The sequence below is a fragment of the Carcharodon carcharias genome, chromosome 23 (genome assembly GCF_017639515.1).
Source record: "Carcharodon carcharias isolate sCarCar2 chromosome 23, sCarCar2.pri, whole genome shotgun sequence".
NCBI classification, from domain to species: domain Eukaryota; kingdom Metazoa; phylum Chordata; class Chondrichthyes; order Lamniformes; family Lamnidae; genus Carcharodon; species Carcharodon carcharias.
The window spans coordinates 38,424,182-38,449,994 of record NC_054489.1 but is presented as its reverse complement, the minus strand read 5'-3'; the positions used below and the strand labels follow the sequence as shown (position 1 = coordinate 38,449,994).

Below are 25,813 nucleotides of genomic sequence, written 5' to 3'. Positions count from 1 at the left end.
GGCAGAACACGGAGGTTGTAGGTATCTGATAGATCACCAATTCTCTCAAACCCCTCAGCATAAATTAAAAGCGGAGCAAGTGACATTCCAATTCTGAGCTTCCCGGCCACTGAAAAACTCCAGAATTCCTTTTGATCCAACTGGCTAACAAATACAAATAGATCCACTCCTGATGTATAACAATATGGGAAACCCAGTCAAAGCCCTAAAATAGGATACTGAATAAAACAACGCAATTTTGAAACAGTTGTTCCTCAGAGCCAATAAAGGTTTGCTGGTCAGCCCCAGAGTTACACTAAAAAATAAGCTGTAGTCTACCTGAACTTTATCAAACGTGACTTTTCTTTTTAAATTCGTTTTTGTGAGGTGGGTGTGGTGTGATGGGCAACACCAACATTTACTGCCCATCCCTAACTGCCCTCACGAAGGTGGTGGCGAGCTCTTGAATCACTGCAGTCCATGTGGTGTAAATACATCCAATGTGCTGTCAGAGAGGAAGTTCCAGAATTTTGACCCAACGGTAATGTATATAAGAAGGTTCGATTCTCAGTATGGCTAGTAGGCAGTTGATGTATTTTAATAAAATGCTTAAGCTAATTGGATCGGGTGGTAGAATTCACACCAGAGTGTGCCAGTAAGTCCAGCTCTGAACTCCAGTTTGACATCTATTAACAGGGAATATTTACCCCGTGGGTGTGGGTACCTGTCCCCAAGCCCATCACTGTATGGGTTGTACAAGCATAGATCCCTTCCACTGTATAGGTCTACCCAGCCTATGGGCTGGTGTAAAGATGATCGTGGCCATGGAAGGAGTGTTCACTTCAGACTGTTAATCAGCCTGCAAATCCTTCCATTGCAAAACACTGTTCTCCAAGAGAAGTAACGTGAAGTTGCAAAACCATCAGCAACCTCTGTTAAAATAGTGCACTCCTGTAAATTAGGCTCAGCAATAATCAGGGCCTTGACTTGGAGGAGAATAACTGCTTAGTCCATTACAGGCACAATCATGTTGGTAGGATTCAATTTCTCCGCAATATTCCTGCACGGGATCAACACCATTAGAATGGAGTTGTTGCAATGCACAGTTTTTAAAACTGTGGCATAAAACCAAACAAACTGCAACTCTCAGGACTCAAAGTCATCAAGAATGGTGCGGTCTGCGATAGAGGGTGGTGCAGCAAAATGTGGTTTGCTGAAGGTTGTAAAATGTCTTGTCTTGCTAAAGCTTTGATATTGTAATGCATGCCTGACCCACTTTTTGTTCATCTGCACAGCAGTTATTTCTCAACTCGTTCTAGGTACAGATGTACGTTTATTGCCGTGCAATTAGCAATTGTCCAAAGCCATATTTCAGCCCCCTGTATGCAAACCGACACTGACGTCTTTTGTGCAGAATAAACGCTCAATAACCTTTCTGCAAGACAGCCATGACTACATTTCAAAAAGCAATTCATCTTAGAAAAGAAAAACTACATTAAAATGTGCCATTGCGTTGACAATATTGGCACTATTAAAAGGGAAATGTAAAGTTGTCAGCTGTGGCTCAGGTGACTCACCTCTCAGTCTCACCTTTAGGTTCAAGGGCCATTCCAGGCCTGAAGCACAAAATCAAGGCTAGCACTTCAGTGTAGTACTGAGGGAGCACTGGACTGTTGGGAGTGCGATCTTTCAGATAAGGTGTGTTTAGCCAAGGCCCCATCTGCCTGCTCAGGTAAAAGTAAAAGGTGGCACTATTTTAAAGGGCAGGAGTTAAGCACAAAAAACTAAGGCTGATGTTCCAATGCAGTACTCAGGGAGTGGTGCCTTTAGGGTGTGTTGTTAAACCGAGGCCCCATCTGCATGCTAAATGTAAAAGATCCCATGGCACTATTTCAAAGAAGAGCAGGGGAGTTACCCTTGGTATCCTGGCCAATATTTATCCCTCAATCATCATCACAAAAAAACGATTACCTGGTAATTGACACAGTGTTGCTTGTGGAATCTTGCTGTGTGCAAATTTGCTACAATGTTTCCTACATTACAATAATGACTACACTTCAAAAATATTTAATTGGCTGTGAAGTGTTTTGAGACATCCCGTGATCATGAAAAGCATTACATAAATGTAAGTCTTTCTTTTTTATATTAAAACAAACCTCCCCATAATCCTAGTAGCTACAGGGCCAAGGGAATCTGCACTGTATTGATATTTATCGCTTATATCAGTGAGCTATGCTTTAAAACTTATTGGCAACATATTTGCATAAAAATTTGTCCTTGTGAGGTCCACAGTCCCAAAGCTGAAGGCATTGATTGGAGTAGCACTGAGCCACGCAGCCAAGAAGGTTCCAGATTCAAATACTGACCAGCGCCGTGTTAGCTGATTTCAACAGGGAAACCAGTTAGCTTCAGTGCTCCTGGTCTAGGGAGGGGCAAAATAACAACCAAGGCTCTCTATAGTTGAACAGCCCATTGAGACTCATTGTCAAGGCTTACTGCTGGAGAATAGCCACTGAGTGGAGGTGCTTATGGAGCCCTGCCCACGAATAATGCCTAATGGAGGTTTAAAGGACACCTCTCAGAGTACGAAATCATTGTCTTACATTCTACAAGTGCTAAGGGGGGGAAGCTGTTTGACTTTACCATGGAGCGGTAAGACACGTCCCTGACTGAAGACCTACATGAGAGTTCAAAATCTTAACTGCCCCATTCGTAAAATGTTAGATGTTTCTTCCAAAGGGTAGTGGAAAATTATCCCAAATTGTAACATCATTTAAACTGCCGTAGCCCAGACCTCAGAGGTGTAAGCTCACTACCCCACTCTGGTCTAAAAGCATCAGGCAGATTTATTCATGTCAACGTAGCCAACCACCATTGGAGATATGTGCTATGGGAGTAGACGGTTGAAAACCAAGGCCTGAATTTTCTGGTTGGCGGTGGGGGCGGAGCGGGAGCAGGCGGGCACGGACCCGATCACCATCCACAATCGGGTCCGCGCTGCCATTTTACATGGAGGGTAGGGCAGCGGGACAGGCCAAGCCGGAGGGTAGGGCTGGGGGGGTGAGGGGACGCGGGCAGTGTACCTCTTGTTTTTCAGACGATTGCCTTGCAGGTGGCAGCACAGTGGGAGGTGCTAGTCCCCCAGGACGGGAGGTGGAGGCCCCTCCCACATGATGAAACGTGTCTGGGAGGAGGTGACGGAGGTGGTGAGCTCCCACGATGTGGTGCAGTGCGCCTGGATCCAGTGTCACAAACGCTTCAACAACTTGTTGCGCAGGGTAACTACCATGTTGGCATTGGGCATTTAACCCAGCGGGTTGGCTTTCCCCCCCACTGCTGTCAACACCCACCACCACCCACCAGCCTCCACCCAAGTCCAAGTGTCGTGACGGTCTTGAATCATTGAGGGCATTTTTCCTTTGTTGGGTGGGCCAGCAGATAGTGCCCATGCTGAGGTCAGCCTGAGAGGGTGCTGAAGAGATGCGTTTTCCCCTGCAGCATGTGTTACGCTGAGTCCCACATGACTGGTGTGGGGGCAACCTGAAGGAGCTGCACCTAGGCGCCATTTTAGAACTCCAGGACATGTCCAAGTCAGGGTGATGAGATGCTGGAGGGGAGCTTCAAGTTTGGCATGGCATCGAGCCATCTGCTGCACTCTGTGCTCCACGTGCTTGTGCCTCCTTGCTATGGAAGGATATATCGTGTGGTGCCTAAAGTGATGTAGGCAGCATGTGTCCGGGAGGGGGGTTGGGGGAGGTGGTGGGGTGCGGGTGGGAGGTGGGGACAGGCCTAGCATCTTTGTCTGAGTGCTCAGCAGCAGCGGGGTGAGGAGACTCTGGAGCCCTGATATGTCCCACTCTGGTTGGGGTGGGCCCTGCGCAAAGAGAGTGCTTGTGCAATTTGCACTAAACAATGCTCTTCTCTCATTTTCAGGAGAAGATGATTTAATTTTGCAACATGGCTCGACCATTGATTATGGAAGGCTGAGCGCATAATGAGCCGGGGGGACAGGGGTAAACTTTGTCATTGTCTCCACGTCAAGTGATCCACTGTCCTTGTTCTTCCTTTCAGCATCATCGGAACAGGGCCGGGAGGAGGAGCAGCAGAGGCCCCCACTCGCACCTGAGAGGCCTGAAGTCCCGCCAGCGTCACACCATCTCTGCCAGGCAGGCACCAGCGCAGATACTAGCACCTCGGTGGGAATTCGAACAATGGCTAATGCCCCGGGGCACAGCTGTGATGGCACTTCACAGTTGCTGGAGGAGCTGGGAGAGACAAAGTGCCCATGGCGCCAGCAGTCGGAGAACTGCTGGGGACCAGGCACATGCTCAGTTGGTGCCTGATGATGTGCCTCTGGAGCTGTCCGCGATGCAGCAGGTGCAGGAAATGCAGGTGGGTGTGTGGGAGCATCTGGGGGAGATACATGAGGCTATGCTTGGCTTGGTCTCCGTGGTTGGGGAGTCTATGCGGACGCTCGTCAAAATAATGAGCCACATGTCCAAATACCATGCATTCTCCATGGAGAGAGAGTGGCGACTCTTGTGCAGAGGCTCCTCCAGGAGATCTGTCAGGGCTTCCTGGGGATGCGCTCTGACCAGCAAGCCCTCACATCGGCATTGACCTCATGTGGTCGGTGCCAGTGTGGGAGATGGTGTGGGCATCAAATTTCCCAGCTCAGTGCCCATCCATCCACGGCGAGCAGCGAGGTCCGAAGCGACCTCATGTCAGTGCAGCAGCTGCCTGTTGTCTCTGTGGGCTCCTCTAAGCGCGCTCTGGATGAGGGTGGCAGCTCCTCCGCCCCTCTCCCAGTGACCGTATCACCCGGTGAGGCTGCGACAACTGGGGAGATGCCAGCTGCGGAACTGGCAGCTCTCTCCCAGGCGGGGCCAGCACAGGCTCCACGGGCCAGAGCAACAGGACAGCAGAGTCAGCAGGCTGTCTCAGATGCCACACCGAGTGATGGGGCAGCACCAAGACGTAGCACCCGGAAACAAACGCATAAGGCACCTTAGGCACACTACGGGTTTTTCACTGGTGCTTTTGTGTTGGCTGAGATGAGGCCATTATGATTTTATTTGATTTGTAACACTATTGTCTTTTTTTTGTAATAAGTTGCTTTGCTTGACACATTAAATTCAGATATGTCACCATGGCTGAGGGTGCCTCTTTTCTTCTGCACGTGTACGGTCTCCAAAACTGTACTGAGTGCTTTGTTGGACATTCAGCTTTAATAACAAGGCCTTTAGTTACTGTTCCTAACCTGGCATATTTTGCACTTAGGGGTCGAGTACGGAGCCTACAGCCCAGGCTTGTCCTGGGGGTCCGTCTGTGTTGTGCTAGCTGAAGGTTGATTGGATTAAAGCCTCCCGGGTGTCCCTGCCTCCCTGGAGTATGCCCGGTTCAGCGTCTACCCTCTCAGCATTTCCCTGTGTGTACTCATCCTCAGACTCACTGCTGGACTCATCATGTGCAGCTGCAGCCACTGCATCTACATCTTCATCATCCACTGTGTCCCCCCTTTCCAGCGCAAGATTGTGCAGAGCGCAGCATGCAACCACTATCACCGAGACACGATTTGGGGCTACTGGAGTGCGCCCCCTGAACGGTCCAGGCATCGGAAGCACATTGTGAGAAGACCCATGTCTCTCTCCACCACAGCCCTTGTGGTGCCGTGGCTCCTATCGTAGCGCTGCTCAGCTTCTGTTCTTGGATGGTGGAGAGGTGTCATGAGCCACCTTCTGAGGGGATAGTCCTTGTCACCCAGCAGCCATCCATCCAGCCGAGCTGGAGCACTGAAGAGCCCCGGCACCTGGGAGTGTCTGAGGATGTAGGAGTACTGGAAGCTGCCTGGGTACCTTGCACAGACTTGCAGAATCTGCATCCTGTGGTCACACACTATCTGCACGTTCATGGAGTGGAAGCCCTTCCTGTTGACGAAGGCACCGGGCTCACCTGCTGGTGCCTTGATGGCCACATGTGTACAGTCTATAGCACCCTGGACGCGGGGGAAGCCAGCAATGGCCGCAAAGCCTCTGGCTCACTGTGTCTGACTTGCCTGGTCGCAGCAGAAGTGGATGAAGGTCAATGCACATCTGAACAGAACGTCTGTAACCTGCTTGACACAAGTGTGGACAGCTGATTGGGAGACACAGCAAAGATCACCCACCGACCCCTGGAAGGAGCCAGAGGCATAGAAGTTGAGGGCAGCTGTGACCTTCAGAGCCATTGGCATGGGGTGTCCACCCACACAGTTAGGGGAGATGTCAGGCCCTATCATCTGACAGATACAGTTGACTGTCTCCCTTGAGAGACAAAGCCTCCTTCGACACTGCAGCTCAGACATATTGAGGTAGCTGCGTCGCTGCCTGTATACCCTGGCAGCAGGATAGTGGCGTCTTCTTCTGCCCCTTCCGCCTTGGACTTCCTGTTGCCCTGTGCCCCTTGTGCCTGCGCCTGTCCTCCCAAAGGTGGGGACTGACCTCCTCAACTCTGGACGGTCCAGTATTGGCTATGTATCCATACATCCTGGTCATATGATTTCCATCTCAAGTAAGGGAAGGGTAGGGATGCGCATTCATGAATCAATCTAGTCTATGCCATTCAAATTCTCAAGTGTGGAGGACGCTGAAAAATTGGATATAGTCCTGCTGATCAGTGGTCCTCAAATGTCTGAAAGACATTGTTGGTGATCCAAAAGTAGCCACAGTGGAGGAGAAGTATCTGATTGGAATGGCCACCTGTTGGAATTGCAGAAGCACTGATGGAAATCCAGTTGCCTACAATGGCCTTGTTGTTCCCATACACTGCTCCCTCTGCCTCACCACCGTCACTATATACAAGGTTTCATTTGTGTAGCAAATGGCCACATGAAAGAAACACTGAAGAGTTTAACAGTTGATAACTTACTCTTAAGTGCAGTGACTGTTGTCACTCAAGTAAAGCAACAACCAGATCCCACAAACTGCAATGGGACGAATGATCAATTCATCTGTTTGTGCTGGTTTTGGTTAGGAAAGTTGATCAGGTCACTGTGAGAACACTCCACTCTTGTTCAGATAGTACCATGGGATTTTTAACGTTCACCTCAACCATAGAACATGTTGACAGGAGCTCAGTTTAATGTCTCAATCGAAGGCAGCATCAGCAACAGTGCAATACTTGGCCATGGTTGTACTACACAGAAGTTACAGTACTACCAACTGAATCAATCTAAAAGCCCATTTTGCACAAGCTATTGGGACTAGTCTCTACTTCCAGTGCTCTAACTAGCAATCTTGGTATTCTGAAGCTGAAAACACGTACAAAACCACGAAAGGTAGACGATTTGGTCATTATTTTATTGCTGATTGTTGTGCAAATTTTGGCTACTGATGTTATGTTATCTAACTGTTAAAACGTTTTAAAAGAAAGTAATTGTCTGTAAACCACACTGGGACATCATGAGGACAAGGGGCCCATATAAGTGCAAGTTCTTCCTTTCTTTCATTCGCTTCTCCCGATGGAATCCAGAGTTTTTACTCAACCAGCAGGGAGGGTTTAACATTCAGATGTAAAATCAACTAGTAATTGTGTGAATTCTAAAATGCTGTAATGGTGACTGGCAGAATATAAACACAGACATGTTAATCTATGGGATTATGAGATTTGACTAGCAAACTACATAATCATTTGACTCCTCACAAAACAATGTTACATCACACCTCAAAAGCAAACACTATGTTAGGAAATGAGATAAACGTGGCTTCCTCCCACCCTTCAATTATTTATTTTCACAACAATAATCAGGAAATGTAACATCTACTTCTGACCAGAAACTGCCGAACAGTCTTCCTCTGTTGCTTCATCAGAAATGCATTGATTGTGGAAAAGAAACATTCTACTCGATGTTTTTATAATAGGTATTCTGCAAATTATCAACCAAAACATTACTGTGCTGTAATCAAATTAAGCGGCAGTTACCCAGCGCACAGATTATTGATGTTTGCCATTTTTGAGCATTTCCAGGAGCTAGTTCGCTGACATAAAGAGGGAATTTTAACCTTTGATCCACTAGGAAGGGCCAGCAGAGTTCAGGGAAGCCCGGAGACTGGGGTTTGACATCATTGATAGGTTTCCCCTCCTGGACCTAGCCTGATTGACAGGCCTGGCTTTCAGTCAGGTCCCAGCTTAATATTTAACAAAACAGCTGGGAGAGAGTCCCAGAGAACTAAGGCAAGCCTTTTAAATACCTACCTAGGTACCTTTCTTGGCCATCAAGTCAGTCTTAGAGTGGGACTTGAACGTGGAGCTTCAGGCTCAGAGGCAGGGTCATTACCATTGCGCCACAGGACCTCATCACAGCCTTTACTATAGTAAAATAAAACACTCCTATTCATGAAAGCCCATTCAAAACATTTAAATCCCCCTCAAGTACTTAATCCCTTTACCAAAAGGACTGAAAGGCCTCTTCATCTTATTAATAATGAAAGAAAACTTACATTTATTTGGCGTCTTTCACAACCACCTGGCTGTCTCAACGTGTTTTATAGCCATTGAAGTACTTTTGAACTATAATCGCTATTGAATTTGGAAATGCAGCAGCCAATTTGTGCACAGCATGCTCCCATTTGTGATAATGACCAGATCATCTGTTTTTGTGATGTTGATTGAGGGATAAATATTGGCCAGAACTCTGGGAATAACTCCCCTGCTCTTCTTCAAAATCATGACACGGGATCTTTTACAATGAACATGCAGGTGAGGTCTCAGTTTAACATCTCACCCTAAAGGTAGCACTCCCTCATCTGCACTGGAGTATGAGTCTTGGCTTTTGTGCTCAGGTCCTGAAGTTCTAAATCAGTGGCAAAAGCACCACAAACCAAGCCACAACTGACACACCTGAATGGTGCAATGCTATGAGCTGCTTTAGCATTTAAATTCATGCTCCATGCCAAACTTTCTCCCATCTTCTCCTAAGCCACAGGCTCCTACAATCTCTAGCAAGGCCTCTAGTACCTTGACTAGGATATTCCATCATGAAGGTGACACAGACAATCCTATTCTCATCCCAATGTCTCCACATGCACATTTTTCAGGACAAAGGAGGGGAGAGAGTCATCAGGAGCTCCATGCAACTCCACGGGCCTCAAAAGGTAATTGTGGAGCCCTAACATCTACACTGACAGAGCTATGCTGGAAATCTTGCCCGGTGACTTCTGTTTGGTTTAGTGTTATGCAGCTTTTAACCACATCAGGAGAACCTGCAGAGACATTCCCAAAGCTGCTTCCATATTACCCAAGGGCTGCTGGTTTGTGTAACCCTAGGCTTCTAGTAGCTGACAGCTGATTCTTCCCTTTCCCAGTTTCGTACCTGTCACTAATCTGACTGTGCATTAATGGCATAATGAACTTCACTGCAAGGATGCAAGTCCTAGCAATCATGTTAGGCCATGATCTCATGATATATGATGATACACAACTGCCTCCCCACATGTCTCATGGCATCAGTTGATACCCCCCGCCATGGACAACTGACTAGAATAAATAAAAATTAGAAATAGCTACAGTTTGTTTACAACAGTGGAATACACACTGGAGATTTCATGAAGAATAGAAAAATGGCTAAAGGCTTCCAAACCACAAAACCTGATTCAACAGAAAATGACATTCCCACTCCAAATCCATCGTATTAGCACTTTGCAGGTGGAGAGATAGGTTATCAATTTCATGTCCATTGTCATCATCCCAAAGGGTTGAACACAGTTGATATAACAAAAGCAATAAAAGCTTTTGTGGAGTAAACAAGTTTGTTTCAAACTATTAAAATGGTGGATAAAAATCAAGTATTATTCAAAAAAAGCTTTGTCGCTAACCCTTTCTAGTTTCAGATGAGCTAGCAGATGAAGGAAACTAGCATGATTTCACTTCTTTAAAAAAAAGGAAGAAATAAAGATACATTTAATACAGCCCTTCTTCTGAACACGGGCTGGTTACATGAAATTGATATTGTAGGTGCCAAGAATAGTAAAGTCAGTAAATCTGAAATGTGTACCTCCCTACAACAGTACGTTACACTTATATAATTCCTTTAACATAAAAAAAATCACAAAAGGGAGATGAGAGGCAGTGCGAGATCAGGTGAAGGGTTCAAGGAGGTAACCAAGTGTATAGTTTTTCAAATGAGGCATTAAACTGAGACTTATCTGCCCTCTCTGATGAATGTGTAAGTTCCATGACTGCTGTTTGAAGAAAAGCAGGGAGTTCTTCCCAGTATCCTGGCCAACATTTATCCTTCAGCCTTTACCTAAAGAGGATGACCTGGCCATTAATTTAATTGCTGTTTATGGGATCTTGCTTTGTGCAAAATTAGCTGCTGCATGTCCTACACAGCAGCGACTAGACTTCAAAAGTCATTCATTGATTGCAAAGTGTCGTCCATGCAACTATCTCTTTATGGGTAAGGAAGTAGGCTTTGAGGCTTTTGAAAGTGCAGGATGGTGCAGCAAGCTAGTGAAATTTAGGAAGAGAATTCCAAAGCGGAGGGCCATGATGACATTGATAGTGTAGCTGGGAGATGGAAAAAACATATTGCTCTGACCTGGAAGACTGGAGCATGTCAACTGAGATACTTGAGGAGACTGCAGAGGTAGGGTGGAAGCAGCCCACGAACAAATCTGCAAATGAGAATGAAGGTTTTGACATGAATGCATTGAGAATGGGGAGCTAGCGAGGACTGAAGTGAGCTCAAATTTCCACACAATGCAATACAAGTCAGAGTTATGGATAAGTTGGAAAGCATCAAGCTGAGGAGGAACTTTGCAAAAGTCAAACAAGGAAGTGACAAAGCATGGAACAGGGTGTCTGAGCGAAGTTAGAGGCAGCGGAATGCTTTAGTGGTGGAAATGGGCAACTTTGGACAATGGATGCTCTCAAATGTTTACAGACAATGCCAAATTCAAATGTTAGCATTTAGAATTGCTGCCTAATCTGAAAATTCTCTCAATTTGGAAGATGCTTCCTATCAGCAGAATATAGCCAAGAGCTGATGCACTGTTTCTCGCTGTTAGCTCTTTTCTTAAATATAAAGGATAACAATGCCAACCCAAGAAAAGGTGAGTTGAAAAGATAGCATTCTTCCAGCAAAGGAAACACAAGATGACAGTCCAATGCATTTACATGTTCAATGTTGTACTGTTTGCATCAGCTATGTCCTGTGATTGAGCAGAGTGTCCAAAGCTGGAGGTCAGCCAGGATATGACCTGTCTGAAAATTGTTCAGTGCAATGGTTCTGTCACTAAGTGAACAAAGGAATGGAAATTGGAGAACACTATATTGGGACAATTATAATTTAATTGGGGAAAAGTAACACTTGAAGCATAGCAATAATAGTGACTATGAGGCGCTTGAAGCTTCCATAGTATTTTGGGCCTAGAATTTAGACTGCACAGCACCCATTTTGAACATAAAGATGGGATCAAGCTCAGCTGCGAAGCTCCCCATGGTTGAATTGCCTGCAGACACTCATTGCTAAGCTTCAACACAAAGGTTAATCAATAGGCCGAGAAACCAGAAAACACCTGGTACAGAATTTTATGCCAGCGGGATTTTACGGTCCAGCAAAGTCAATGGACTTTTGACCGGCTTGCTACATTTTACAGCTCCGCCCCATCCCCTGGGGCCTGTAGAACTTTGTCTGAGGAAAAAATCAACACCTTCAGGAGAGGTGAGGAAAGGTGAAAATCAGCCAAAGAAACAGAAAAAGTTTTCAACTCTCCATGATCAATGAAGAAATTATTAAAACTACCAAAACTCGTTTGATACGCAAATTTAGTTTTACACTAAAATTAGCAAACAGTGGAAATTATAGCCTAAACTCAACAAAAGCAAATTTGTCACTATACTCTGTCTTTATTTAAACTGCTGGGATGAAATTCTTATCCACAAAATAATTAGTAGACATTTACATTGGACTGGAGTACCTCAGGCAGTCCTATCATGTCACTGCATTATGATGTGCTTAGCACAAGTACTCCTTAAAAAGGAAGACTAGAATTTAGGAGTCAGCCATTCAGCCCATCAAGCCTCTCCTGCCATTCAATGAGATTATGGTTGACCTGCATCTAAACTCCACCCACTTGCCTTGATTCCATAACCCTTCACATCTTTGCCTGACAAAAATCTATTAATCTCAATTTCCAAATTTTTCAATTGAGCTCCAGCCTCAACAGCTTTTTAAGGGAGAGGGTTTCTTGACACTACCCATTGTGTGATGAAATGCTTCCCAATTTCATCCTGAATGGTTGGTTTTAAGGTTATGCCGCCTTGACTCCACGCCAAAGGAAACAGTTTCTCTGGGCAGAATTTTACTGGAGTACCTCAAGTTGTCATGTCACTGTGTTGTTATGTGTTTAGCACAAGCATCCTTAAAAAGGAAGACTAGGGGAGATAGCGGGGCCAGAAAATGCAGCGAGCTGTTCAAACATCCACTGACTTCGGCGGGACTGGCAAATACTGCCCGTGGGACGGGCCACAAAATTCCGCTCTCCGTATTTATCCTATCATCTCCTTTAATCAGCTATACATCTGAATTAGATCGCACCTTATCTTCTTTATTCAAGGGAATACAAACCTAGTGCATGCAATCTGCCCACTTAATTTAACCCTTTTGGCCCAGATATCATTCTGTTGGGAGCTTAGAGTGTTGGCTAGAGTGCAGTGCAGAATAACGCCAATAGCTTGGGCTCAATCCCTGTACTGACTGAGGTAGTTCTTGGGGCTTACCTCCTCACCTTGCCCCACAGTGACATCATGGCATAAACGACAATCAGCAATGCTCATTCAATGAGAATGCTACATGAAGAGAGGGAGATTATTCAGATGAGATTGGGCCACGGCCAATCCATGTCCAATTCTGCGATACAGGGCTGAATTTTCATTCCTATCTTTCTCACTGTTGGGATGAAATTCAGGTCAGAAACCCGAATGCAGGCAGGGGAACCCTGAGGGAGGTTTTGGAGGAGAAGGCCAACAAGTGGTGGCCTCAGCAGCCCCATGGAATGAAGGGTGGTGGGTGGGTTCCTGAAGCTGGAGGACCAATAGGACGCTTTCCCTAACACTGAAGGAACAGCAGCTGCACTGTCAGAGGTGGGCACTGCTGACGTAGGTAGAAGAACAAGGCGGCACCTCAAGATAGAGGTGCCCCCTGAGGACCTTTCAGTGTTTAAAATTAGAAAGTGGCCCCAGCTGCCAAGACTATCATTGTGGAGGGGAATTCCCTCCACAGCGCGGCCTTCGGCTGCAGCTGTAACCAGCTGGCAATTTCGAGGGGGAGGGGAAAATAAATGAGGTATCACTGGCCTGCCACCAGGAGGCTGCTCCCAACCACTGGCTGGGCTTCAGTGTCAGTGAAGGACCTGCCTGCCGTCTGGAAAATTTCAGGTGGCACCTGATGAGTGCCCTCAGTAGGCACTTTAATCGCACTCATTGACTACCTGGCTGTGGCAGGCAGGTAGCCATCACCCTGCCATTGCAACTCCATGAAAATACACCGGAGGTGGGAACAAGCCCGATGAAAATTCAGCCCATAGTGTCCAGAACTGAATGTAGCAACTCACACTAGGCAAATGTTTGCAGGGTATTTACAGGTCATTATTCTGTCTGATAACTTAAAACTATTGTTAAATTGATCCTTTTAAGTGGTTAATGCCTCTGTTAAAATAGCAGACACATAAATACTGCATAAAAGCCCTAATTGTTCACCTACCAATACTGCCAGTAATAATTTTTAAATTTAAAATGTTTCATGTCAACTCTGCATTCACTGCTCCGAAATCCATTTTGCACAAATAAACACAACCCTTGCTGTCCTTTCATCCAGTGATTGAGAGTTCCCTTAACTTACTGTGTATTGTAAAAATGTATATGGTTACACGTGGGCTGCACAAATATTCCTTTTGCGTGATAACACGTCGATTAATGGCATCTCGTTCATGAACAGACAGCTGTGCAGGCTGAAGTAGAAAATACCCCTAGTTCTTAATTGTGCTAAGATATTTGCCCCGAGGTTATGAAAGTGACCATCGTTTTACTTTGATGCATTTCAATCATTGCTTCCCGCCCTGTGATATGTTGCACAAAGCACTTTCTAAGACGATCATTGTTTGGGCTTTGTTTGAATCCAGCACAGTCTGCATTACCTCATTACCTTTAGAACTGAATTATTGGCAACAGCAGTTCCAATCATAGAGGTAAACAGCAACCAAAAAGGAGAACAGCTGATCCTAGTCAGCTCCGGACATTTGCATAGTTCCTTCAATTGCTTCACTTCTCCACTTCTTGCTGGTTCGTGTTCCAGTTGCACTATCTGACAGCTCATCTCATCAGCTGTGAACGCCCTTGGCTGCTTGTCTTTTCTTTCGCTGCACCACTCAGCCTAGCCCCAATGAATAACATAACAAATGGAGCTTCACCTCTCCTCCAATGATTCACTTGGTGCATGCATGACTCAACAGCAACAACTTGTATAGAAATAGTGCCTTTAAGTAAAACATCCCAACGTGCTTAGGGTTACCAAATGAAAATCAGATAGAGTCACGCGTGGAGATTTCAGGCCAGATACCCAAAAGCTTGGTCAAAGAGGTAAGGCATTGAAACTTGCAAAATTCTTAAGGGGCTAGACAGGGTAGATGCAGAAAGGATGCTTCCCCTGGCTGGGGCTGGGGGCTGGGGCTGGGGAGAGTGCCAAAACCAGGAGACACAGTCACAGAATAGGGACAAGCCATTTAGGGCCGAGATGAGGAGGAATTCCTTCACTCGGAGGGCGGTAAATCTTTGCAATTCTCTACCTCAGAGGGCTGTGGAAGCTCAGTCATTGAGTACGTTCAAGACAGAGACCAATAGATTTCTAGACACCAATGACATCAAGGGATATGGGGATAGTGTGGAAAAATGGCACTGAGGTGGACAATCAGCCATGATATAGTTGAATGGTGGAGCAGGCTCGAGGGGCTGAATGGCCCACTCCTGCTCTTATGTTCCTATGTTTTAAGCAGCATCATAAAAGGAGACAAAGAGAGATGGAGTGGTTTTGCGAGGGAACTGCAGGGCCTAAACAGCTAAAGACATGGCTGTCAATGATGGTGGAAAGGGAGTGGGGGATGCACAAGGGTTGTGGAGGAGCATAGCATTTTTGGAGGGTTGTAGGGATTAAAGAGAAAGTAAGGCCACTCATTGTCACAGAAATCATGCCAGGCCTCAGCTTTGATCTCTTGTCACTGCTGAGGTAGCTGCTCCAGGCAGTACAGGTGCTGACACTAGCCTCAGCACTGCTGCGCTAGGGAGGAGAATAATTAGCCACTCCTGACTGCTATCCAGCAATTCCTGCTGGAGGGTGCAGACATGTGAATTTCAAGCGAGGAGGAGACTGCCCCGCCATGGTGACTCGCATGGTCAAATAGCCAACACTCACTCACACATAAAGAATGGTCACTTGGGCCAAGTACTAGATGGTTACCAATGCAACATGTATCTTAGCAACACATTGGGAAAATAATGTAGGGGAGAAGTAAAAGTTAGAATCATTGGATACTCCATTAATGTTAAGTATGCCTGCCCTAAACACTGACGTCACATTAGGCAAATACTGGAAATTTGAAATAAAAACAGAAAATGCTGGAAATGCTTAGCAGGACAAGTGGAATCTGTGGAAAGTGAAAGAGTTAACGTTTCAAGCCAATGATATATAATCAGAGCTCTGACCTGAAACGTTAACTCTGTTTCCCTCTCCTCAAATGCTGCCAGACCTGCTGTGTATCTCCAGCAGTTTCAGTTTTTTATATATACTGATCTTACATTCATTCATCAATGCTTCAATACAAAATCTCCATCAAGATCTCTTCAAATGTGGGAGCTCATGCATATCCTGCGTATATGTAGAAGCACCCAAAGAGAACAGAAAACCAGAAATGATACCCAAGTACTGAAACAAATCATGTCCAAAAATAAATCAACTGCATTTTCTAGGTCACAACAGTTTGCTCCTTTTAAAATGATGGTACATTTGTCTCAAAAGGATAACATTTTCTTTTTATTACAGGTTTCCCTTCTCACTGTTATGAATTGATCCAAACCTGGTAGAACGGAAGACAAAGATGGTTTTTAAATTGAAACAGTAGAGGGTTCAGAGGAGCCAGTAGCAGCCCCAAAGTAAACTTGTCGAACATGCTAAAGGAGGAGGATATAAACTGTTGTGGATTTATAGCTCCATTGTAAATGTACTAAAATATAGGACAGCCCTTCTGGATTTAGTTTTGCACTACAAATGCCAACTAGGAAAATCTTTTTCTCCTCATTTATGATGCCATCATAGATAGCAACAGGAGCCATCCTGGTAGTTTTTAAAAAAGATCAAACATAATGGGCTAAATGTTAACTTTTAGTGATGGTGTAAAATGGCTGATAGCGAGTCAGCTGCCCATTTTACATCTCCTGATGTCAACAAAGCAACATGGAAATAACAATGGGAAAAGATTTTACACAATTGCACAGACAAGATCTACCGCAAGGGCTTTCAACAAGGTGCATGATATCCACTTTTCACAGAAAATATCTACATTGTGGAAGTAAGATGATGTCACCTGTAGACTCATGGACATAGGCTGTTAATGTATTCCGAAGTCTTTATGTTGGCTAGGATTGGGTGATTGATGGATTGCATGTGGTTGCAAGGTCAATAGATAACAGACTGCAATGAGATGAAACTAAAGCAGTTCAGGAGTGAAAACTTTCAAAGGGAATGGCCATCAGGGTTTTTGTGATGATACAAATTCCCTGAACTTGAACTGAACTTTGGCAAACACCTGCATCAACCAGAGTGGTGAAACCATGTTTACCACAAACTTTCATTCGCCATTCTATTCAGAGAAATCTTAAGTGCTTTTGTTTTGGGGAAACACTTGTGTTTTAGGCATTTTGACCGCCTTGTATTGGAAAAGCACTTCTGAGTTGGCACTCCTGACATTGTGGCATCTGCCCAATTTACAGTGTGGGCACATTCTCTCATGTCAGCTAGTGCTAGCAGATCCAAGTGCACTTCTTATGCAGCTGGTGGCAGTACCAAAGTAAACATGTTGGATTCACGAAGGCCAGCTGCCAGGAAGGCTCATGTTAGCCTTATCCAATCTGGAAAATTTACTGTGGCACTACCACCTGTTGCGTGAGACCTGCCCATTGACAAGCAGTGGTGCTAGCATAGCACTAGGTTCATTATAGAAACAGCGAAGGAGAGCTGGCATGGAACTCCTATACTCTCTAATCTGTACTGGCTCTCAGTGCCTTTAATTTATATTTTTACATTGTCCTCAGGCCTGCAACTCTCCCGAATTCTACACTCCTCTGACTCTAGTCTCCTCCCCTTCCTTTTGCTGACAGCCATTCGTCCAAATGCCAAACACCCTCTTTGAATTGCTTCCTGAACTTGCTCTGGAATTCCTTCCTGAACTATTCTTGCCTCTCCCTCTTTAAAACCCATCCCTTTGACCCTATGTTAAGGCCTCCCCCTAATCTCTTCTTCCTTTGGTTTGGCATCCATTCGCCTTGCTGCTGTGAAGCACCTTGGAGTATGTTTTTCTACCGTGTTCTTTAAATGGATGTTGTTGAATGTACAGTAATAGGATGACAACTTCCATTTCTAGCAGAGAATGATCCATTATGCCACCATCACACAATCTACTGTAACTCCTGTAAACCATGGTTTACGGTGATTCTCTGTTGCTTCAGCAAAGCAACGGCATCAAATCAGGGCTGCTAGAAGGACCTAAGAAATTATAATATCATAGCAATTGCTTGATGAAAAATGAACAGGCCCATCTAGCCTTCTGCCATTCTGGTAGTCACATTTGATAACAACGTGTAGAGACTAATCATAACATCAGTTCCATCAATCAATCTACAAAATACCCAGACATGGCACAAACAAAATCCCAGTGATAGAAAGGTCCTAAGTATGCCATACTTAGATGCTATGTCTCAAATTACTCATCCACTTTATCCTCGCAAAATGTTATTTTCTGAAAGAAATAAGATTTCAAGGAGTACAGACTGCTCATGTGTAAAATGTTGGAGGTGCACTGACTCACAGCGCTCACCCTATACTCCCCCCACTTTTTTTTTATTCGTTCTTGGATGTGAAAATTGCTGGCTAGGCCAGCATTTATTGCCCATCCCTAATTGCCCTTGAGAAAGTGGCGGCCAGCCGCCTTCTTGAACAGCTACAGTCCATGTGGTGTAGGTACACCCACAGTGCTGTTAGGGAGGATTTTGACACAGTGACAGCGAAGGAATGATGACATATTTCCAAGTCAGGATGGTGAGTGGCTCAGAGGAGAACTTGCAGGTGATGGTTTTCCCATGCATGCATATGCTGCCCTTGTCCTTCTAGGTGGTAGAGGTCATGGGTTTGGTAGGTGCTGCTGAAGGAGCCTTGGAGAGTTGCTGCAGTGCATCTTGTAGATGGTACACACTGCTGCCACTGTGCGTCGGTGGTGGAAGGTGTAAATGTTTAAGGTGATGGATGAGGTTCCAGGTGGACAGGCTGCCACTGTGGTACAATTCTATTCTCCAAAAACTGAAGCTGCAATGTAAAAACACCTATTGAAAAGATCACAATGGACTCTGCTCCCAAATTCATAAATTGCTGCTTGCCATACTCAAAATTTTCACCTATAAAAGGTTTATTTTAATTAACATAACTCAGTGGGCGAAAAGCGGGTAAATGGAGTTGCAATACAGGTCAGCCATTGTCTAAAAGAGTGGTAGAGCAGGACTCAGGGCGATACCTGCTCCTATGTACAACATCAGGGGAAACTGACTTTGAAGCATCTCCGTGGATGCCAATTTGACTGGAATACTGGTGGGGAGATTCTCGAAGCACTTGCAGTTAGTAACTGCCATATTAATACAGCTGCTTCAGGGTAATCAGCTGTCTTTGCTGATTGGATCTTCATTATTTCAACAGAAATATTACAAGAAGCAGGAATAGTTTGTCTTAAATCATAGCTTCTTGTAGGGATTTTAAAGAGTATTGCAAGCCCTTTAATATTCAGTTTTCACATAAAATCTTTCATATTGATTTTCTGTTCTATTTTGATGCAGATGGTTATAATGCACAGCCTAGGAGGATCTATAACATTTTTAACATACAATAGAATACAGTTCAAAGAGCTGTGATCTTGTGTCAAGCTTTTTAAATGACAGTATCCATCATAATTGGAACTCTCTGTCACACCTTGCAGATGGGGATCAGTCCAGAGAAGAAATATTACATTAAAAAAGTATAATAATTATACAATCATACGCAGGATCAAGGAGATCAAATGTTCAATGGGACATAATTTCCTTAAGTTGCTGGGACCACAGAAAATATCATCTGCAGATGGCAGCAAGCCAGGACTGAATAATAAATGTGAATGTTGGAGATTGGAAATCTGTATCTAGAATTTTCCATCAAGGAGATTACATGGATTACAGATGTTCTGTTGAAGCATAGAGGGGATGGAACAAATGGTTTTTGGTAAAGCTACAAGATACTTTAATGTCCAAATCCAAGAAGAATTCCAAGATGGCAAGCCTGGACAAGAAGTGCCATCTTCACTTTTGGTGGAAAGTGTATTCTGACTTATATAAATAACCCTGTTCTGTTCGGTATCATGACAGCAATGCCCAGCAATATTTTTTTTACTTGTACCAGTGATAAGTAGGTTTAAACAGCATTCCTCCAATACATTTGGCATTTATTTTCAGTGCTCTCCTTTCCTCTTCTGTAGGTGATGACTCATGGGCAAGGATTCCAGTTGCACCAGCAGCCTTCCTCTACCTCACCCAAGTGGACATTATTCACGTGTGAGCCAAAAAATGGTGATTGTCAGTAGGCTATTGGTCCATGGAGGGCATCACAGCCAAACCCAATCCTCCTCCATATGTAGTTTCCAGGACCCTCTAGTTGTTTTCCTCTACCCGATTGCCAAGAGGCACCCCGAACTTCACTTCTAGTTGATATCGGTTACAGAGCATAGCCCAGGAATTGAATACCTTGTTCTATAAGATTTAGTGCTACGCTGGATGGTGTGTTTACCTACTAGGTGTTGGGTCGCACTACTTAAATATCCAATCTGGTAATAAATTCTCCTTTTGTACGTAATGGGTTAAAAAAAAACTGCCTCCCAATATGTCGAATTGAAGAATCAATATAACATTATCAGCCAGTTACCACATTGCTCAGTGAATACTAACAGTATAGAGACTCTGCCCATTTCATACTAAAGAATGCTGCTATTTGCAGAAATTCACTTTCGAATGGAGACAGAAAGTAAATTTAATAAAAAGTTGTGCAGGAATCAGCCCATATTAGAATCACTGCTTTTTTAGGCCTCAGCACTGTCATATTGTGCATTGTTATATTTAATACTTTCCTCCTTAGATTATGTTCAAATTAGCAACTAAAGAAAAAAGTTCATTAAAAAAATCTGGAGTTGTAACCATGCTACTTATACTGGGCAATCAGTCGGTTGAAATACAGAGAAAATGGATTCCTGGAGGTAACTGATCTAAAAGCACTTTTGAGTGACACCAAACTGACTGAAGGAATGTCAAGGGAGTGGAGCGCCAATCATTCATTCTGGAATAAAAAGTGTGCCTACTTTGACAGATGGCGTTCTTAATAGAAGATAAACAGCTTCAAAACTCTGAATGGGCTTGTAACCTTGTGTCACTTGCTCGGAGGGAAAATGTCACACTTCACATGATGTTGGCTGTTCAGTCATTACTTAAACCCTTAAATTACATCATATTGGAAGCACTCCCACCATTAGTTATTTTTAAAAATATGTATTGTCTCTATTTTGCACTTTATGTTAACAGGAACTGTCAGTGTGGACACAGCAATCATCAGTGCACTCCAGTTCATGACGTGTAAAGGCGTTCACGTTGAAGATTTAATTATTGTCAATGTTATTACTGTAACTTGGTAATAAAATATTACTATGAAATTGCATAAAAACAATTTATACATCAATTGCAAAGATAAAATTGCATAAAATGAATAAATCATTTTATTTCCTTTGTTTAAAAATGCTAAATTATATTTATAAATAAATTATGCATTAAATAAAGTGTTTAAACATAAGGGAATGAGGCTCATTTGTAACTATCTTTAAGCCTTTCCTGGGTGACCTGATTAAGTGCTATCCGTTTGTTTTGAATTCAACTCGGCTCATGGAAAATGTCTTCATTTCAAACTTCCAGCACTGCCCTATTTAATGTAAATATATGTGCCAACCCATCATAATGCGGCGCGGAAACACTTCCTCAAGTCTAGAACACTTTCCAAACCTCTTGTATTTTAACGAGAAACAATCTGCGCTCTAAACAATGAACATCACTCCGAGCTCACAAAAAAATCAACATTCATTCTTTTCAAACTTTAAAAAAAAGAGACTACTCCTCCAATAACTCTTAAATACAAAAAAAACTCGTTAAAATGGGCTGGCAAATTATAAATAATTAACCTTTGATTCGAAAAAATTAAGTTTGTTTTTACCTGAAATTTCAGCTTCTAAGGCGAATCTACACCTTATGGAAAGGGCTGTGCTCAAACGCCTTAGTCCAGCGAGCAGGTTCTTCCGAACGTGGCTGAAATTCCTGCATTTTCTCCTCCCTGTGTGGAGTGTTTGTGGTCGGCGTGCCCTTGAATTTTGATGTAACCTCCCCCTGGAGTGGAGTGTCCCCTGGCAGGTTTGTGCTGTGCGATGATCTTTATTGGCACGTTCCAGTCGACCCACGTATCTGCCTCTGCCTTTCTCTCTCTCGCTCGCTTCCCTTTCCCTCTGCAGGTCAGAACTTGTTCTGTGACTCTCTACCCTTCACTGTTTGTCTCTGGTTTCCTGTTGAAGCTGAATCTCAAACTTCCTCAGTCGCCCAGTTTCAGTCTCATTCTGACATAGGTTGGGGGGTGAGGGGTTATCAGCATTTCTGCAAACTGGGTAATAATCTTAAGATTAACAGTTTTTTTAAAAAATCAGTTTAATTTTTATTGTAAAAGGTTTCCAATAATGTAAAATAGTCATGCCCACAATAAGTATAAATTAACTGTAATTAATTGTTTGTAGGAAGTTAAGCAATAGTACCGTAATTAATAAGTTAGAAGTTAAGTAGTAGTCATTATAGTAACTTTCAAGTTAATTAATAGTTATGAGTTTTTAAACAAAGGTTAGGAGTTAACCAGTAATAATTAAATCGAGTTATTAGTTATGATAGTTGGATTAATACTTGTATTATGGGGAGGATCCTGTCAGACAGTAACACACATCCTGTTCCCTCCAGCTGGTTCATCACAGGGAATCCAGGATCTAGGAGTGAGTGCAAATTACGGGCACCCACTGCGATGAATGCTGAAGTTACAATTTGCCTTTTCATTAATGATTCTTCCTGGAGGCTGGAGGTTCAGCTGGATATGACCAGCTGGAGGTGTGCTGTTCCCTGGGGGATGTGAATGTCGACCACACTCCAGTTGGCAGCCAGAGCATTGGCCTGGATCCAACTGCTGTCCACGAGCTTACATTCAGGTTCAAGGAAGACTGGGCAGAGGAACAGCGGTGGGATATAGGATAATCTCTTCATTTAAATCTTCCCGAAAAATAATGACCCCTATGAAACTCAAAATGGACATGTATTCCCAACCACCCCTTCCATTATCCTGTTACAAGTATTGAACAATTGAGGCAAAGCCAGGGGAAGGTGAGTTGGTTCCAGTGTCGGCACTACCACTAGGCGAACTAGGCATTCATCTAGGGCAGCAAGACTGGCGGGTGAGGTGGTGGTAGCAAAACACTGTCAGCTTTTTTTTTAATGAGAAATGAAACCCAATGTTTTAAACATATCAGTCCCATAATTCATCATCATTAACCAAGGGGAAGGAAACTCCAAACCCCATCATCATGAGGCATTGTCACATGGTGACACAACATACAGTGCAGCGCTGCCCAATCAAACTCAAACCTCCTTAAGCTGAAATAGGGACCAGGAGTACTCTGATTGGCTGGTATTTTGGCAGGCTGCGAAGGGATTGGTGGGATTTGAATTTCATTGAGGGATAAGATGCAAGCAGCAAGCATTAGTCCGATTGCAATGGGCAGGAGGGTAATGAATCACTTCACTTCCGATCGGGCCAGTGATTTGTTTTTAATGTTTAATGCAAATGTTCTTGCATTATTTCTATTACTGACTGCAACTGGAAGTTAAACAGCAAAGTTTAACCCACAGCCCACTCGTTGCTCGGGTGTGTTCACACAACAGCCAGTTTGAGTTCCCAATGGGGGGGCAGTGAATCGCCATGTTAACTTGCCCCCTAAGCCCGTTCCCAGGATCCCAGGACTTGCTTCCCCGTAGAACCCTCTTGTGCCTTGCTGCTGGCCTTCTGTGACATCACTTCTGCTGACGTCTCCTGGAATATGGGGTGGGGTGGTGCCAGGCTGAAGTTTTGTTTGTGCTGGCCATGGCTGGTTGCTGTATGTAAACACCAGAGCATTTAAATGACAGGGATCCACCTCTATCACCAAGTTGGAATCATGTGTTGTGCCTCTTAGTTAAACATGAAAATGAAGTGAAACTTTTAATAACCCAATGTACAAAGAACAGGAACAACCAAAATAACTTACTTACATGTTTTAAAACTTTGGGGTCTACTGTCGGGTTTAAATTTGATAAATTACTGCATAAAAATCCATCTACCCAGTTGAGAGTGAAACACCTGGCAAAACTCATTGTTGCTAGGGAAATTTGGTGCATTAGATTCTAAGAGGTTTGTGCGCAGTGGCAAAATGTTGAATTGACTGCTGGTGGAGTAGTAGAATCAAGTCAGCTCTCCACGCACACTCAGTTGTGCAACGTCTGACCTAACAGGAACCTCAGCACTCCATCCAGCCAGACTGACCAGCCAGATGAGTTCATTGGCTGGACTTGAGGAAAACACTTGTCACTGGGGGCTGGAATTTTTTCTACTTGGCTCTAGATATTGCTGAAGGGCAGTGTCCTAGTGAGCAGGATACCCTTAGATGGTGAGGCACTGGGAAGTCTAACAGCAATCCATAAACTGCAGTTTTAATGAGTTATATTTTGGCAATTCCCCCTCTACATAGTTGTAGGAAACTAAGCTTTGGCTATTGCCAATCTGTGTTTAATTTCTTTGGGCTTAGGTAAGTGGGCATATCCCTATGGGGAAAGAGTGTGCATTCTATATCAAACAAGTAGGAACCCTGCCAGAATAGATGTTGCAATAGCTTGCTTTAGAGAATCTGGTGCTTGCTGATAGATTTACTCAAGTGTCAGAGACTTGGTTGACCAAAAGAGAGAGAGAGAGCACATTCATTTTCTCGGTGAATATTAGGATAGTGCCGCCTTAAGTATATTCTGTTGCTTACTATCAGTCTTCAGTGACAGAAAACAAGAGGAACAGCCATAGCAGCACACCGTCATTCAGCCATCAAAGTCAGAAATGGAAAATAAGGACATAAGAAATAGTAGCAAGAGCAGCCCCTCGAGCTTCCTCCGCTATTCGATAAGATCTTCTACCTATCTCCACTTACCTTCATATTCTGATTTTCTTATGGAAAGGAGAAAAAGAGAGATACTGAGAAAAAAGATAAGCATGACAGATGTGGTTCTTGGTGTTGATAGTATGTTAATTATGTTGTTAAGATACACAAGTAAAGGGCATTGTTTAATTATTATCCCAATTGAGGTTTTCTCTACATTGGAGAGACCAAACGCAGACTGGGTGACCGCTTTGCAGAACACCTTCAGTCTGTCCGCAAGCATTACCCAGACCTCCCTGTCACTTGCCATTTCAACACTCCACCCTGCTCTCATGCCCACATGTCCGTCCTTGGCCTGCTGCATTGTTCCAGTGAAGCTCAATGCAAACTGGAGGAACAGCACCTCATCTTCCAACCAGGCACTTTACAGCCTTCCGGACTGAATATTGAGTTCAACAATCTTAGATTGGCTCTAGATATTTAGATCTCTCCTCCATTCCCACCCCCCTTTCCGATCTCCCCCCTTTTTTCCCCAATAATTTATATAGATTTTTCTTTTCCCACCTATTTCCATTATTTTTAAAAGTATTTCCATCCAGTGTTTTATCTCTACCTTTTAGCCTTTTTCGATTCCTTCACCCCACCCCACCCCCACTAGAGCTATCTGTACCTTGCTTGTCCTGCTTTCTACCCTTAATTAGCACATTCCTTAGATAATATCACTGCCTTCAACACCTCATTGTTCTTTTGTCCATAACATCTTTTGGTTATCTCCACCTATCACTGGCCCTCAATCCAGCTCTACTTGTCCCACCCCACCTTAAACCAGCTTATATTTCACCTCTCTTCTATTTTTATTTCGTTCTGTTGAAGAGTCATGCAGACTGGAAACGTTAACTATGTTCCTCTCCACAGATGCTGCCAGACCTGCTGAGTTTTTCCAGGTATTTTTATTTTTGTTTTCAATTTCCAGCATCCACAGTTTTTTGCTTTTATCTTTTTGTTTAATTAAGTATTTGGAACACATAGAAATAAGGGACAGCTGGGACAGTGTGCGTGTGTTTGTGAAGGGAAAAGCTCTGTGTCTTGGTTTCGACTTCACCAACCAGCTTGGATCCTGCTAACATTGGTAGCAAAGGATGGTTGTCCTAAAGGCGAAGAATGGAAACTAAAATGTGTTTTCAGACAGAATGTTGTTATTGGAGTTATTTGGAGAAGAATGGCAGAAACCAAGTGTAAGGTATTAGGGTATGATTTTCCTTGCGCTGTGA

General features: G+C 44.0%; 1 protein-coding gene across 3 annotated transcripts in view; it reads right to left on the bottom strand.

Annotated features, from left to right (window-relative positions):
• Window positions 1-21,875, bottom strand: part of LOC121269049 (rho GTPase-activating protein 27-like) — a 201,565-nt gene extending 179,690 nt beyond the window's left edge. For 2 of the 3 annotated variants that reach the window (XM_041173456.1, XM_041173458.1), the window contains exon 1: window positions 21,551-21,875. The gene's annotated coding sequence lies outside the window, so the exon portion shown is untranslated. Of the gene's footprint in view, window positions 1-10,555; window positions 10,632-21,550 lie in introns of all 3 variants that reach the window. The other variant, XM_041173457.1, reaches the window with a different exon arrangement.
• Between the last annotated feature and the right edge of the window lie 3,938 nt (window positions 21,876-25,813).